Source organism: Humulus lupulus, chromosome 1 (genome assembly GCF_963169125.1).
Source record: "Humulus lupulus chromosome 1, drHumLupu1.1, whole genome shotgun sequence".
Lineage (NCBI taxonomy): Eukaryota > Viridiplantae > Streptophyta > Magnoliopsida > Rosales > Cannabaceae > Humulus > Humulus lupulus.
In genome coordinates, this window is record NC_084793.1 from 213,829,957 (window position 1) to 213,845,913 (window position 15,957).

A 15,957-nucleotide genomic window follows, 5' to 3' on the forward strand; every position below is an offset into this window, starting at 1 on the left:
GCTGTGATAGGGAGACCAATTCTAGTCGACCTCCGAGCCGTCACTTCTATATGGCACCTCGCCATGAAATTCCCAACGGACGCAAGGATAGGATGCATGTTGGGAAACCAAAGGGAAGCGAGGGAGTGCTACAACGCCTTGATCACCAAGGCAAAGAAGGGTGTATCGAGAGATGCCACCGGGAAAGAGTTGCAAATGGCAACTGATGTTCAAGCCCGCTCAGGTGATAATCTCACCAAATAGGGTGTTGCCCAAAGTGAGGATAGAGACCTAGATCCTCGCTTTAGGGATTTTGAAGAAGAAGTGGGCCCCATCGAGGACCTTGAAGAGGTCCAACTCGATGAGGAAAATTCGATCAGAGTTGTGAAAGTCGGTAAAAACCTAGAGACAACAACCAAACACGCACTAGTGGAGTTCTTAAGGAGGAACTAGGATGTCTTTGCCTGGTCGCATAAAGACATGGTCGGGATAGATCCGGCAATCATTAGCCATGTCCTGAACATTGACAAAAGCTTTCCACCTGTGCAACAAAAAAGAAGGCTACTCGAAAAAGACAGATCAAAGGCTTTGAAAGAGGAAGTCGAGAAGCTGAAGGAGAATGGGTTCATCAGGGTGGCATTTTATCCATCGTGGGTCTCCAATCCCGTACTCATGCCCAAGCCGAACGGCAAGTGGCGTACGTGCATGGATTTTACAGACCTAAATAAAGCCTGCCCTAAAGATTGCTTCCCACTCCCGAGGATCTACCAACTGGTCGATGCCACTGCAAGTCATGAGATCCTCTCATTCATGGATGCATACTCGATGTATAATCAAATCAGTATACATCCCCCTGATGAGGATCACACTAGCTTTTGAACCGATACAGGGCTCTACTATTACAAAGTGATGCCCTTTGGTTTCAAAAACGCTGGTGTGACTTACCAAAGACTCGTCAACCACAAGTTTAAGGAGCTGATCGGTGCAAACATGGAGGTTTACGTCGACGACATGCTGGTTAAGTCGAAGAAAGCAGAAGGGCATGTACGGGATTTGCATGAATGATTCAACGTCCTTAATAAAGATAGGATGAAGTTAAATCCCCTTAAATGCTCCTTCGGGGTAGGATTAGGGAAGTTCTTGGGATTCATAGTTAACTCAAGAGGAATTGAAGCTAATCCCGAGAAGATAAAAGCCCTGATCGAGATGAAGTCTCTAGTGAAGATTAAGGATGTCCAAAGCCTGACCGGGAGAATTGCTGCTCTAAGTAGATTTATTTCAAAATCAATGGACAAGTGCGTCCCATTTTTCAATCTACTCAGAGGCAATAAGAAATTTGAATAGACAGATGAGTGCGAACAGGCCTTTCAAGCACTAAAAATGCATATGGCGCAGCCACCCATCCTGTCGAAGCCGGTCGATAAAGAGACTTTGTTCATCTACCTGGCAATCACATATTACGCTGCTAGTGCTGTTCTGGTGAGAGAAGAAGAAGGTGTGCAAAAGGCTATCTATTACATAAGCAAAGGGCTGATTGGAGTAAAATTGAGATATCCCCCCATCGAAAGGTTAGCCTACTGCTTAGTATTGGCCTCTAGGAAGCTGCGACCTTACTTCTAAGCTCATCTGATTACGGTATTGACCGACCTCTTCAGCAAGTCCTATAGAAGCCAGAGGCTATCGAAAGATTACTAAAGTGGGCAGTCGAGCTCGGGCAGTTCGACATATCTTACCTACTGCGAGCAGCAATAAAAGGACAAGCCTTAGCTGACTTCATCGCTGAGTTCATAGAGCCCGCGGGTGGCGAGCAGATTAAGGAGCCCAGCGAGCCTGAATGTCAAACCCAAGCACCCTCATGGAAATTGTTCACAGACAGTTCATCTAATGAATCCCATGCAGGAGCAGGAGTGATATTGATAATGCCGGAAGGGCATCGAATTCACTGTGCAATAAGATTTGACTTCACTGCCTCTAACAATGAGGCTGAATATGATGCATTACTCGCTGGACTATAATTAGCCAAGGATATGAACATAAAAGCGCTTGACGTCTATAGTGATTCTCAGCTAGTCGTAAATCAAATCTTGGGAGAGTATCAGGCGCGAGGATTGAAGATGGTCGCCTATCTAAACAAAGCAAAGGATCTGTTAGCCCAGTTCGACAGATACACTCTCCAACAAGTACCTTGCGATCAGAATTCCAACACGGACGCTTTGGCAAAGTTGGAAAGTGCAAAGGACGCTGACATTCTGAACATAGTGCCAGTCGAGCGACTATCCATGCCCAGCTTCCAAGCAGCAGAAACCACTCTGGTCATCCAAATGACGGATACATGGATGGCGCCATATGTAGAGTATCTATCAAGCGGCGTGCTACCAGCAGACAGAAACAAAGCTAGGACCCTTCAGCGGCAAGCTGCTAGGTATATCCTGGTCGATGGAATCCTGTACCAAAGGGGATACTCACTGCCACTTCTCAGGTGTATTACAAAGGAGAAAGCCAAAGAGTTGATGAAGGAGGTACACGAAGGTTTTTGCGGGGACCACGCTGGGGGACAAACCCTCTGAGCAGAGGACAGTGTCCTCCTGGTAACAGGAGGAACTCAAAGTTAGGCTCTGCGGTCCGAGGCCCCCGACGGCATGATAATGCACAGGGACCTACCGACCAACGCAGGCCACCCTCTAACGCTCAGGAGGTTCCAGCCCGGGAAGGCAACCGAGGGAACAATCGATCCCACCATAGCCAATCAAGATTCAGAGATGGCCATGGCTATAATGAGGCCAACTCAGGCAGAGGAAATATCGGTCGGAGGAATGAAGAAAGAGGTGGAGGCAGAAGCCTGCCACCTCGGGATGACCAACCCGAAAGACGGGATGCTGGGGGGCAGCCCAGACAAAATAACGTCTTTAACCAGCTCGGAGCTAGCGAGCAGCGGAGGAGAGACGAGGATTTAAGAGACATACTCAACGATCGTCGGGAGCAACACGACGAGTACGTCCCCCCCAGCACCAAAGGCCCCGACGATTCCTGGCGCCGTGCAGGCCCAGATAGATGCCCTCAACCAAGCAGTGCAGTAGCTGGTCAGGGGACGAACATCTTCTATCGACCACGATAGGAGAAAGGGCACTCCTTTCGTCCAGAGGATAGCTATGGCAAAAACTCCTAGCAAGTTTAAGATGCCTACGCTTCCAAACTTTGACGGGTATGGTGACCCGGTATCTCACGTCAACAACTTTGAGATACAAATGGACATTCAGAAAGTGTCTGAAGACGCTCGGTGCAGGATCTTCCCTGCAACACTTTCTGATGCCGCATAGGAGTGGTTTTTCAAATTCCCTCCTGCAAGTATAGTTTCCTGGGAAATGTTCGTAAAGGAGTTTTACGGACAGTTCTACGCGGGTCGTGTGTACTCGACTGAGGCAAATCAGCTGGTTGAAATACGCCAGCAAGACGGAGAACCACTGAAGGACTACGTCCAGCGCTTTATGCGAGCAGCTGCTGGAGCGAAAATAGTGGGAGATGAAGGCAAAATGATGGCCATAACCGCGGGGGTTAAGCGCTGCACGCCTCTCTGGGACAGCCTCAGAAAACATGGAGTCAGAACTACCCATGAATTTTTGGATCAATCTGATCGATATATAAAGCTCGAGGATTCCATCGCCAATGAAGGGAAGCCCCCAGGCAAGGACAAGGGGACTGCTGAGCCCGCCAAAGCCGCCAATGGGTCCAAACCCAACGGCAATGGAAAAGGCAACGGGAACGCCAACGAAAATGGCAAGAATGGGGGGAAACGGCCGCACAATGAGCCTTCCACCTCTGACAATAAACGAGCCAAGGGTAATCGTTATGAACCACGGTTCACTAACTACACCACCCTTATTGAGTCTCGGGGAGAGGTTTATCAGGCCACGAGTTTCAGTGTGCCTTATAAGAAACCTGCTCCCATTCAGAAGGATATTTCGAGAAGAGATACTACCAAATTCTGTCGTTATCATAACGACTACGGACATGATACCAATGAATGCAACCAGCTGAAGGATGAGATCGAGTTCCTTATTAGACAAGGACACTTGAGAAGATATATACGGGCCTCAGGAAATTCCCAACGAGAAGCTCCAGGTGGCAACGAGCAAGCGCCCACACACCAACGCTCGCCACCTTTGCAGCCTGATCCCGTAACTGGCACATTGTTAACCATCTGCAGAGGCTCGCACCTCGCAGGAAACAACGGAAAGGCCAGAGAATGATATGCTCGGACTCTGCGCCACGACTAGGACATCGAGATTATGACTGTGGATGACCGCGCGCCAAAAAAGGCTCGGTTAGAAGAAGGCGAAATAACCTTCTCTGATAGCGACGCCCAACACGTCCGGTTCCCACATTCCGATCCGCTGGTCGTGGATATCCAAATGGCCAATATGATGGTGAAGAGAGTGCTAGTTGATACAGGAAGTTCGGTGAACATCCTGTATAAGTCTTCGCTGGAATGCATGAAGTTGTCCGTTAAGGACTTGGAGCCCTGCAACCAAACAATATACGATTTCTCTAGTGAGGGACTCGCCCTAGCAGGGTCAATCAGACTACCAGTGACAACTGGTACAGTGCCTGCTACCAGGACATTACTCGCTACCTTCATAGTAGTCGATTGTCCTTCGGCGTACAATGCCGTCATTGGGAGGCCTATCCTGGTTGATCTTCGAGCCGTCACCTCTATATGGCACTTAGCCATGAATTCCCGACAGACGCAGGGGTAGGACGCGTGTTGGAAAATCAAAGGGAGGCCAGGGAGTGCTACAACGCCTCAGTCACGAAGGCGAAGAAGGGAACATCAAAGAGCACTCCCCCAGATAGGTTGCAGATGGCTATCGATACACAAGCCCAATCTGGTGATGAAGTCACCAAATAGAGTGTTGCCCAAAGTGAGGATAGAGATTTAGATCCTCGCTTTGGAGAATTTGAGGAAAATGTTGGACCCGTCGAGGACCTGGAAGAGGTCCAACTTGACGAAGAAGACCCGACCAGAGTCGTGAAGGTCGGGAAAAACTTAGAACCAACCACGAAGCATGCACTAGTGGAGTTTTGCGGAAGAACCAGGAAGTCTTCGCCTGGTCACACAAAGACATGGCTGGGATAGATCCTACAGTTAACAGCCATGTCCTGAACATAGACAAGAGTTTTCCACCCGTGCAACAAAAAAGAAGGGTACTCGATAAGGATCGGTCAAGAGCCTTAAAAGAAGAAGTTGAAAGATTAAAGGAGAATGGTTTCATCAGGGTGGTGTTTTATCCATCGTGGGTCTCTAATCCAGTGTTGGTTTCCAAGCCTAACGGCAAATGGCAAACCTGTGTGGATTTCACAGACCTCAATAAAGCCTGCCCGAAGGATTGCTTCCCACTCCCAAGGATCGACTAGTTGGTCGATGCTACTGCAGGACATGAGATCCTCTCCTTCATGGATGCATACTCAGGCTACAATCAGATCAGCATGCATCCCCTTGACGAGGATCACACCAGCTTTCGGACCGATACAGGATTATACTGTTATAAAGTGATGCCCTTCGGACTGAAAAATGCAGGTGCGACTTACCATCGACTGGTTAACCACATGTTTAAAGAGTTGATCGGAGTAAACATGGAGGTGTACGTGGATGACATGCTGGTAAAGTCGAAAAAAGCAAGGACATGTGAAGGTTTTACAAGAGTGTTTCGATGTATTGAACAAGTACCAGATGAAACTAAATCCTCTCAAATGTTCCTTCGGAGTTGGATCAGGGAAATTTTTGGGGTTCATCGTTAATTCAAGAGGAATCGAGGCCAACCCCGACAAAATAAAAGCCCCGATTGACATGAAATCGCCAGAGAGGATCACGGATGTACAAAGTTTAACTGGGAGAATTACAACCCTAAATAGATTCATTTCTAAGTCAACGGATAAGTGCGTCCCTTTCTTCAATCTACTTAGAGGCAACAAGAAGTTTGAATGGACAGGAGACTGCGAGCAAGCTTTTCAGGCCTTAAAAGCCCATATGGCACAGCCTCCTATTTTGTTAAAGCCTATCGAAGGAGAAACTTTGTTCATTTACCTGGCGATCACTGAAGTTGCTGCTAGTGCGGTACTAGTACGAGAGGAAGAAGGCGTACAAAAGGCGGTTTACTATGCAAGCAAGAGGCTAATCGGAGCAGAACTGAGATATCCTCCCATCTAAAGGTTAGCTTATTGTTTAATCTTGGCCTCAAGGAAGCTACGTCCTTACTTCCAAGCCCATCCCATTACAATCTTAACTGATCAACCCCTTCGGCAAGTCCTCCAAAAACCGGAGGCGGCTGGGCGTTTATTAAAATGGGCAGTCGAACTAGGGCAGTTCGATATTACATATTCACCGCGAGCAGCAGTGAAAGGACAAGTCTTGGCTGATCTTATTGCAGAGTTCACCGAGCTCCCAGACAACGAGCAGTGCGAAAATCCTAGTGCGCCCGAGCCCCAAGATGAAGCTCCTTCATGGAAGTTATTCATGGATGGATCTTCCAACGAATGTCACGCGGGAGCAGGAGTGAATTTGATAACGCCAGAGGGGCATCGATTTCACTGCACCATCAGGTTCAACTTCACAGTGTCGAATAATGAAGCCGAGTACGAAGCACTCCTCGCTGGATTAAGAATGGCAAAAGACATGAGTATAAAGGAGCTGGATATTTACAGGGATTCACAGCTGGTAGTGAATCAAGTTCTAGGGGAATATCAAGCACGAGGCCTCAAAATGGTGGCCTACTTGAACAAAACTAAAGATATGTTGGCCCAATTCAAGAAGTACACCCTCCAGCAAATACCTCGGGATCAGAATTCGAACGCAGATGCCTTAGCCAAACTCACAAGTGCGAAAGATGCTGACACTTTGAATATTGTACCAGTAGAAAGATTGAGCGAGCCGAGCATACAAGCAAATGACACCAGCATGGAAATCCGGATGGGAGACACATGGATGGTGCCTTACTTGGAGTATCTTACAAATGGTATACTACCAGCAGATAGGAACAAAGCCAGAACTATTCAAAGGCAGGCTGCTAGGTATATACTGGTCGATGGTGTTCTATACCGAAGGGGATATTCCATGCCACTGCTCAGATGTATTACACCAGAGAAAGCTAAGGAGCTAATTAGGGAAGTACATGAAGGCTTCTACGGGGATCACGCTGGGGGGGAAAAATTTGGCAAAAAAAATTCTGAGGCAGGGTTATTTCTGGTCGACTATGAATGAAGACTCAATGGAGTTTGTGTGAAAATGCGACAAGTGTCAGAGATTTTCTAAGATCCCGCGCGCTGCTCCCAACGAGTTGAAATAGATGCAGAGTCCTTGGCCTTTCGCAGTATGGGGTATAGACTTGATTGGATCCCTGCCAATGGGAAAGGGCGAAGTGAAGTACGCAGTTGTAGCAGTCGACTACTTCACCAAATGGGCTGAAGCTGAGCCACTCGCTACCATAACGACCAAAAAAGTTCTCGACTTTGTCATCAAAAACATTGTTTGCCGATATGGTTTGCCTCGAAAAATTGTCTTAGACAACGACACCCAGTTTGACAGTGACTTATTCACAGACTTTTGCGAAAGTCACGGGATCATTAAAAGCTTTTCTTCAGTCGCGCATCCACAAGAAAATGGGCAGGTCGAAGCAGTGAATAAAACGCTTAAAGACACCCTGAAGAAAAGACTTAAAGACGCTAAAGGAGCATGGCCAGAACAACTGCCTGAAGTACTCTGGTCGTATAGAACTTCTCATCGAACAGCGACAGGTCACACCCCGTTTTCCTTAGCATATGGGTATGAAGCTATGTTACCTGTCGAATTAGATCCCCCCTCACATCGACGCATTACATACGACCAGAGCCATAATAGCCAACTGATGATGGAGTCCCTAGACTCAATTGAAGAAATACGAGAAAAAGCCCAACTCAACGTCAGCGACCTAGTGCTACGACGAGTTTTCTTGAATACCCGCGACCCCACTGCTGGAGTGCTCGAAACAAACTAGGAAGGACCTTATCAGATTGAAGAAGTCCTTCACCTAGGCACCTACAAAGTTGCACGCTTAAATGGAGATCTCGTTCCATGCTATTGGAACGGTGAACACCTGCGCAAGTACTACCAATAAACAGTCCTTTTTAAAGGACTGGCTTGTATTAATTTTTACTTTTTACAACTTTCGAAAAAGGGTTAGCCACGTTGTATGGCTAATCGCTTATAAGTGTAAGATCTTTTTAAGATCACTCGTAAAGACATGTTTAGTCCATTATTAATACGAGATTATAAGGGACTGTGCGCAGCCAGTCATTCTTGCCAACCTTTGTAAATTTATTTTTACAAGTATTTGTTCATTACATGTGTTGTTTTGTTGTATTATAAATTCTACGTTTCCTATCGAGCAGTAATGTTCGCACAGGTCGTGGTCAAGCATACCAATAAGTATGTAAACACATGAACAAAATAAGTGAAAGCATGCTACGGTACTTAGAGTATTTTTCAAAATTTATATTTTGTTAAATCAAACCAAAGTACTATGTTAAGTTCGGTCATACGAACAGATGTTATAATAGGCAAAAAATATTATAGTATCAAAAAAGCATTCTGTTACACTGCGAGCAATACTGCTCGGATGTAATTGTTTAATTAAAAGTAAAGGAGCTGCCCTCACAGCAATAAAAACCAATTGTCTTTACAAAACGACCCGTGGGCCATAAAAATGAAATAAAAGAAAAAAAATATTACTGAGGAGCAGGAGGGTCTTGAGGATTAGGGGGAGTGCCCTGGTCGGCGGGAGGACCAGCTTCAGCGTCAGCAGCAGGTGCCTTGGCCTTCTCCTCTTCTTCCAACCGGATGGCGCATTGCGCCATCAGATTCCTCTTCAACCGCTCGGACAGGTAGTTGAAGTAGGCCTCCCGGTTGTGCTTCCAGAACTCGTAGAAGCAGAGGTGAGTGGCTTCCTTGTACTTCTTCAAATTCTTGGCCCCTTCCTCCTTGAGTTCCTACACTCGCTTCTCAAGCTTTGCCGTCTCCTCCCTGCTGGCGGTCAGATCAAATCCAAGCTGCTTGCATTCTTGAGTGACAAGCTTGGCACTTTCCCTGAATTTCTCCCGGGCATCATTGGCTTTCTTCAAGGCATCTTGGCTCTCCAGAAGCTCCTAGGTGAGATTGGCCTGGTCCTCGCACAGTTGCTCGTTAAGTTTGGACAGCTCTTTTTTCTCCTCGAGCAGCTTGTTGTTGTCAACCTCAAGTGCTTGCTTAGCCTGAGCAAGCCTGGAGTCAAAATTATTTTCGCGAGAAACCAACGCCCCAACACGGCGCCAGCCAGCAGTTAGAGTTAGCAGCCCCTGGAGGATAAAAAATGGAACAAAGTAAGGGAAAGGAATCAGACATAAATGGCAAAGTAGCAGGAGATGACTTACGCTAACTATCTCGTTCAGCCCTCTGTTGACGACCTAGTCAGCATCCATCGAAGCAGTTTCGGTGATGGAAACCTGACCGCGTCTGTGCTTTGAGAGTTTGTATATCCTCTCTCGAGCTGACCCGACCACGAAGCTGGGCAAGGAGCCTTCGGGCAAGTTGTCCAATGCCTCCTTGTCAGCGGCCCTAGAAGAAGGTTGTGGATTAACAGGTGTGGGAGTCGTCTGCTCGGTGGGGGGTGGAGGTGTCGTGTTCTCCTTGGAAGGGGCAGTGGCTAGAGCATCGTCTGTTCGAGCCTTCTTTGAAGGGGTCTTGCTGCTTTCCCCTCGAGTCCTCTTGCTATCCTTCTTTGGGACAGAAGAGGCAGCGGCAGCCTGATAGTGCTCGAAGACGTCCTCAAAGTCCATACCTGCACAAAAGAAAGCAACTCGAGCAATAAGACTAAATGGTCATAAAGGGAACAGGGATAAAAGTAAAAGGATTACAAGTAAAGTACCTAGGCTACAACTACTGGTTGTAGCATTATTTACTAAACTACCTAGTTCCTGGAAGAAATCTGAGTTTAAAGAGGGAGCATTCCTAAAGTTGGCGTCCCCATCAAATAGATGAGAGGGAATTGGAAAATGATTTAAAAGCGAGATTATTGCACCATTTACATCCGACGAATCATCAGAAAGTTCGGTAGGCTCGGTGACCTTTTGTTTTCCCTTACCCTCGGGGACCGAGGGTTTCTCCGCTCGATGGGGGACGGCAGGTTCCCTGATCGTAACCCCAGTTGGCCTCCTCCGTGGAGGAGGCGCCTGGGGTTGCTGCTTGGGTTTCACGTCGGCTTGGACACCGCCCGCCGAGGGTTCATTCGTCGCAGATTGGGAGCCCCAAAGGCCGACTAGCCTAAGGTTAGCCTCGTTGACTAAGTTTTTTACACTCTTATTAGCATTTGGCATGGTGGCTAAGAGTGTTTCCCTTGAATCCATCCCTGGAGTAGGGATTGGACGTAACCATGGGCCTGGAACACAGTGGAATGTCAAGACATTGCGACATAAAAACACTAAGTGAAGAAGCTACTGGTATAAGAATTTTTACCTCCTCGAGTAAGGAGGTTAGGAGTAAGGAAGTATTCATGGTGATACCTCCCCGCGTTAGAGATATAAGTGGTGCCGGACAAGAAAGTGCGCCCGGTTTCTTGGTGGCAGAGATGAAAAAACCCCGTGCCATCTTGGTTGGGGTTGGACTTAAGGTCGAAGAGAAAATTGACCTCGTGGGGGGTAGGTACTGGCCATTTCTTGAGTTTATAAAGGATATAAAGTGCGGCCAGCATTCTATATCCGTTTGGGGTGATTTGAAAGGGAACAACTCCAAAGTAATTTGCTACCCCCTGAAAGAACGGATGAAAAGGCAAGGTGGCACCTGCCTCGAAGTGAAACCGCGACCATGCGCTATAGGCTCCGCCTGGCAGGTTGGCTCGCTGGTCGATAGAAGGTCTGACTAGGGTCACCCCCGTCAGGTTGTATTTATTTAAGTAGTTGGCGATCATCCGTATCGTCACCCTACTTTGGGGAACAACGTGCCACTCAATAGCTGGCTGGTCAGCATGACGAGGGCGGGCATGCCTTTGGACATTGGTGTAGGAGCAAATTCTCCTCGACCGCTGGTCGAGGGGGCATCAGCAGAAGGTTGGCTTGAGGAGTTAGGAGTTTTCCTTTTTTGAGTTTTTGTTTTTGTTCGGGCCATTCTCTGGGTTGGGGCTGGAGGACGGTTTGAACTAGGGTGAGAAAAAGGTATTTCTGGTATCAAAGTGGATGGGTTTTCTTCGCCTTCAAGTAGTTGGGCCAAGAGGTCATCTTCAATAGGTCTTTCTCCTCCCCAAGGGTCTTGCATATGAACTACAAACAGACAATGGAGGAGATAAGACACAGTCTGCGAAGTAGTGTGGAAGATTGGGATAACGTTGCTCGCGTCTAAGTAACCAGCAGCATCCTACCCCTACACTAAGATTTGGCACTAGTGGTTTGAAAAACGGATCAAAAAGGAAATAAACTATTTTCTGAAAGAGAACTTTTTCGACTCCTGAAGGGCGGGAAAAAACCCAGTTTTTTCACCTAGCTTAAAGATTGAATTTTTACGTCGATCTTACGCCCTAAGCCTATGATCCTTACTATTAAACTAAGTCCTAACTTATACAGAGCAAAAAGACACCCTCTTACCAAGCATTGAAAGGTTTATACAAAAAATCCTCATAAAACCCTACTCAAGAACACGGAAATCACAGAGCATAGTAACGGCATGCATGGCATAAAGAAAATTTTAAAAAGCAAAGTAATTACCTGGGCGAAGATGGAGATTCAGAAAAAAATAGAAATTTCGAGTCGGAAAGACCTTCAGCTAGACGCCTGACTGGTTTCGAAGCTCTGTATTCTGGAAGCAAGGTTCTTAAGGTTCTTGACAAAGATGGTGAGTAAAAAATTATAGGGAAGAATAAGAAGTTACTTATAGGGGCCGAGGTATGGCAAAAGGTGGTAATCATTACTTCCCATTTTTGAAAATGTGGGGAACTGTATAAGTCATCAAATTGTTTTCTTGAAAACTGAAAAGGCTTGATTAGACATAATTATGTCACGGCTTTCAAAAACACACTGGGATCCTGACAGATTTCGTGGGGATATAAACGGTTGTTTCCCTAAAGTTTCTTTATTGCTGGTCGCACTAAACAAACTTGGGGGGCAAATGTTATCCAAAAAACAGGCATGGATGACATGGCATACATTTAATACACGTGGCTGACATCTGGCAGAATTCGTGCTCGACTATCGACCAGGAAGACAACTATTGTCACAACGTTCGATCTCTATATACGACCAGTCTGGTCGTACGCATGATATACACGGAGAAGATCTTATGCAGTTATGATAGAATCTGAAATTATCTCCCATGATTTCCTGAGTATCCGATTATTTAGGAAATAATATCTATAACAAATTAATGTAAATCTTCCTTGAGCCTATTAATAGAGATAGATAGCTCAAGGGAAGGGACTTTTTGCTTTCTGATTATCTGAGATTAGAGTTATTCTATTTGATATATTGTCTTGTTCTTCAAAGGTTGGTGAAACTCATTGAACCCTAGTTCTTTGATCACTCCTTCGAATCTTATATCAATAACAGCTCAAGTGGACGTAGGTTATTACCAGATTCTGGGGCCAAACCACTATAAATTCTTGTGTTCTTTATTGTTTTTGTCATCACATTCCTTTCAACGTATTTGTCCACGTCAAGCATATTTGACTCTGTGTTAGTTGGCCAAAATCAGGGTCAACACAGTGGTTGCTGTCGACTACTTCACCAAATGGGTCAAAGCTGAGCCACTCACAACCATAACGACTAAGAAAGTGCTTGATTTCGTAGTCAAAAACATCATTTGTCGCTATGGATTACCAAGGAAGATAGTCTCAGATAACGGCACCCAGTTTGACAGTGATCTATTCACGGACTTCTGCAAACGTCACGATATTATCAAAAGCTTTTCTTCAGTTGCTCATCCCCAGGCGAATGGGCAAGTCGAAGCAGTTAACAAGATGCTGAAGGATACCTTAAAGAAAAGACTCAAAGAAGCTAAGGGAGCATGGCCAGAACAGTTGCCTGAAGTCCTTTGGTCGTACAGAACATTCCACCGAATAGCAACAGGTCATACCCCGTTTTCCTTAGCATACGGGTATGAAGCCATGTTGCCTGTTGAGTTGGATCCACCCTCGCACCGCAGATTAACATACGACCAGGACTCTAACAGCCAACTACTGATGGAATCCTTGGACTCGATTGATGAAAGGCGTGAACAAGCCCAGCTCCGAGTAGCTGCATACCAGCAGAAGGTCGCTCGGTATTTCAACTCTAAAGTGTGAGAAAGAAAATTCAATGTTGGAGACCTTGTTCTCCGAAGAGTTTTCCTTAACACCCGCGACCAGGCTGCTGGAGTACTCGGTCCAAATTGGGAAGGGCCTTACCAGATTGATGAAGTCCTTCACCCAGGCAAGTATTATCAGTGAACAATTCTTCTCAAAGAATTGGCTTGTATAAATTTTACTTTTTACATGTTTCGTGTAAGATCTTATTGATCACTCGTAAAGACATGTTTAGTCCATTTACTACGAGAATAAAAGGGATTGTGCTCAGCCAGTCATTTCTTGCCAACTATTGTATTTATTACAAGTATTTTCTCATTACATGTGTTGATTTGCTGTATTATAACTCTAATCATATTGCTACGAGAAGTAATGTTCGAGCAGGCTCTAGTCAAGGCAAGTGACCAAGGACCTAAAGCTCCCCAATCACTTGGGGGGCATACCAGGTACAAGTAAGCAAAGCATACCATTAAAAGGTATGTAAACACATGAGCAAAATAAGTGAAAGCATGCTAGGGCACTTAGAGTATTTTTCAAATTTTTGATATTTTGTCAAATCAAACCAAGTGCTATGCTAAGTTCGGCCATGCGAACAATTAGATGTTATAATAATATGCAAATATATTATAATATCAAAGCGAATCCTTTTACACCGCAAGCAGTAACTGCTTGGATGTAATTGTTCAAATAAAAGTAAAAGCTGCTCGTGCAGCAAACCAAAAAATTATAGTCTTTACATCACCACCCGTAGGTCGTGTAGTTAAAAAGAAAAAAATAAAACATAAAGGGAAAAAGACTAAGGAGCTTGAGGAGCTAGAGGATCCTGAGGAAGGTTATGATCGACAGCACCCGCAGCCTTGGTGTCTGCACCATCCATCCCAGCAGTCAGTGAGATTTCGGGGGAAGCAGGGACCCTCGATCTTTCTTCCTCAGCCAACTGAGCCACACACAGAGCAAGCTCGGCATCCCTCGCATTCTCGGGAAGATAGTCGAAGTTGGCACCCTGATTGTGCTTCCATAAATCATAGAAGCATCTCAGAGTGGCATTCTTGTACCTTTCCAAGTTGCCAGCATTGGTCTTCTCCAACTCCTTGACCCGGCCCTCCAAAGCTGTGGTCTCCTGCCTGCTCGCAATCAAGTCCAGCTCAAGTTGTTTGGCTGCTTTGTAGTTAAAGCGATTTGACTCCTTGTATTGGTCTCTCTGTTCGCAGGCTTTCTCCAAAGACTTCAGTTTCTCCTCCAACTCCTTAGCCAGTTGGGCATTTTCCTCAGCCACCGCCGCCAGCTGATCAGCATGTCTGGCCTTAACAGCTTTGAGTTCATCCTCGTGCCGTTGCTCTGAAGTCCTGGCCTGCTCGGTGACCGCACCCAGGCGGATGCGGCCGGCAGTAAGGGTTAGCATGGCCTGCAGTCAGAACAAAAGTTAGACAAACAGTAAACTAAGGAAGACATGTTTTCATAAAAAGAGATGACTTACACAAGTGAACTCGTTTAGGGCACGGTTCAGAAATGGGTCAACACCCATCGTCTCCGTAGCAGCCATTGCCTCTCGGCAGCGTTCATGCTTCGCGATCTTGGTGACCCTCTCCTTGATCAGCTTGAAGGCGTGACCAACCATCTCGTTTCCAGTTGAGGCAGGGTCAGCCTGCTGAGGTTGGTCAGTCGGAGCCACGGGAGAAGGAGTCAACCCGGCTGCGGTAGATGGAGTCTGCTGCTCACAGGGAGAAGGTGGAGTCGTGGTGGCAAAAGGTATATCCTTCGAAGGGCCTGCGTTCCGAGCCTTCTTCGCCTGAGGAGCTTTGCTGCTCTCCCCGAGATGTCTCTTATTAGTTTTCTTCTTGCTTGGAGGAGCCGCGGCAGCCTCTGGAGCGCTGTAGAGGTCAAATACATTGGTGGAGTCCATGTCTGAAAAGCAAAAACAAAGGCGAACAGTGAGATAGCATAAATGACTAAGTACATTACATCAGAAAAGAAGCAAAAAAGGATTGCAAAGTAAAATACCCGAGCTATTATTTCTGGTCGCTACACTACAGACTCTACTAGTCTTATACTCGTTCTTTGACATGAAGAAGTCTGGCCCTAAATTTGGAGCATATTTAAAATTGTCGTCCCCATCAAAAAGATGACAGGGAATTGGCAAATTGTCTAAAAGCGAAATAACTATACTGTTGTCATCTGACGAATCGTCAGAGAGATCGACAGGCTCGGTAGCCTTCTTCTTTCCTTTCCCCAAGGGGGCCGAGGGCCTCTCTGCTTGGGGAGTGCCAGCAGGTTCCCTGATCGTAACCCCAGTCGGTCTCCTCCGTAGAGGTGACGCTTGAGGTTGCTGCTCGGGTTCCTCTTCGGCGCAAGCACTCCCTGTCGAGGGCCCCCTCGTGCCCAGTTGAGGGGCCCATGGGCCAACCATCCTAAGGTTAGCCTCTGTAACCAGATTCGTGACACTCCTTTCAGCATCAGCCATGCTGGCTAGGAGTGTCGATCTCAACTCCATGTCCGGAGTTGGGTTTGGTCGCAACCACGGGCCTGGAAAACATCAACAATTTAAAACATTGTGGAGGAAAACACTAAGTAAAGAAGTCAGCTAGCAATACCAAAAATTTTACCTCCTCGTGCGAAAGCTAGGTTGTCCGCGACCATGTCATCCGTG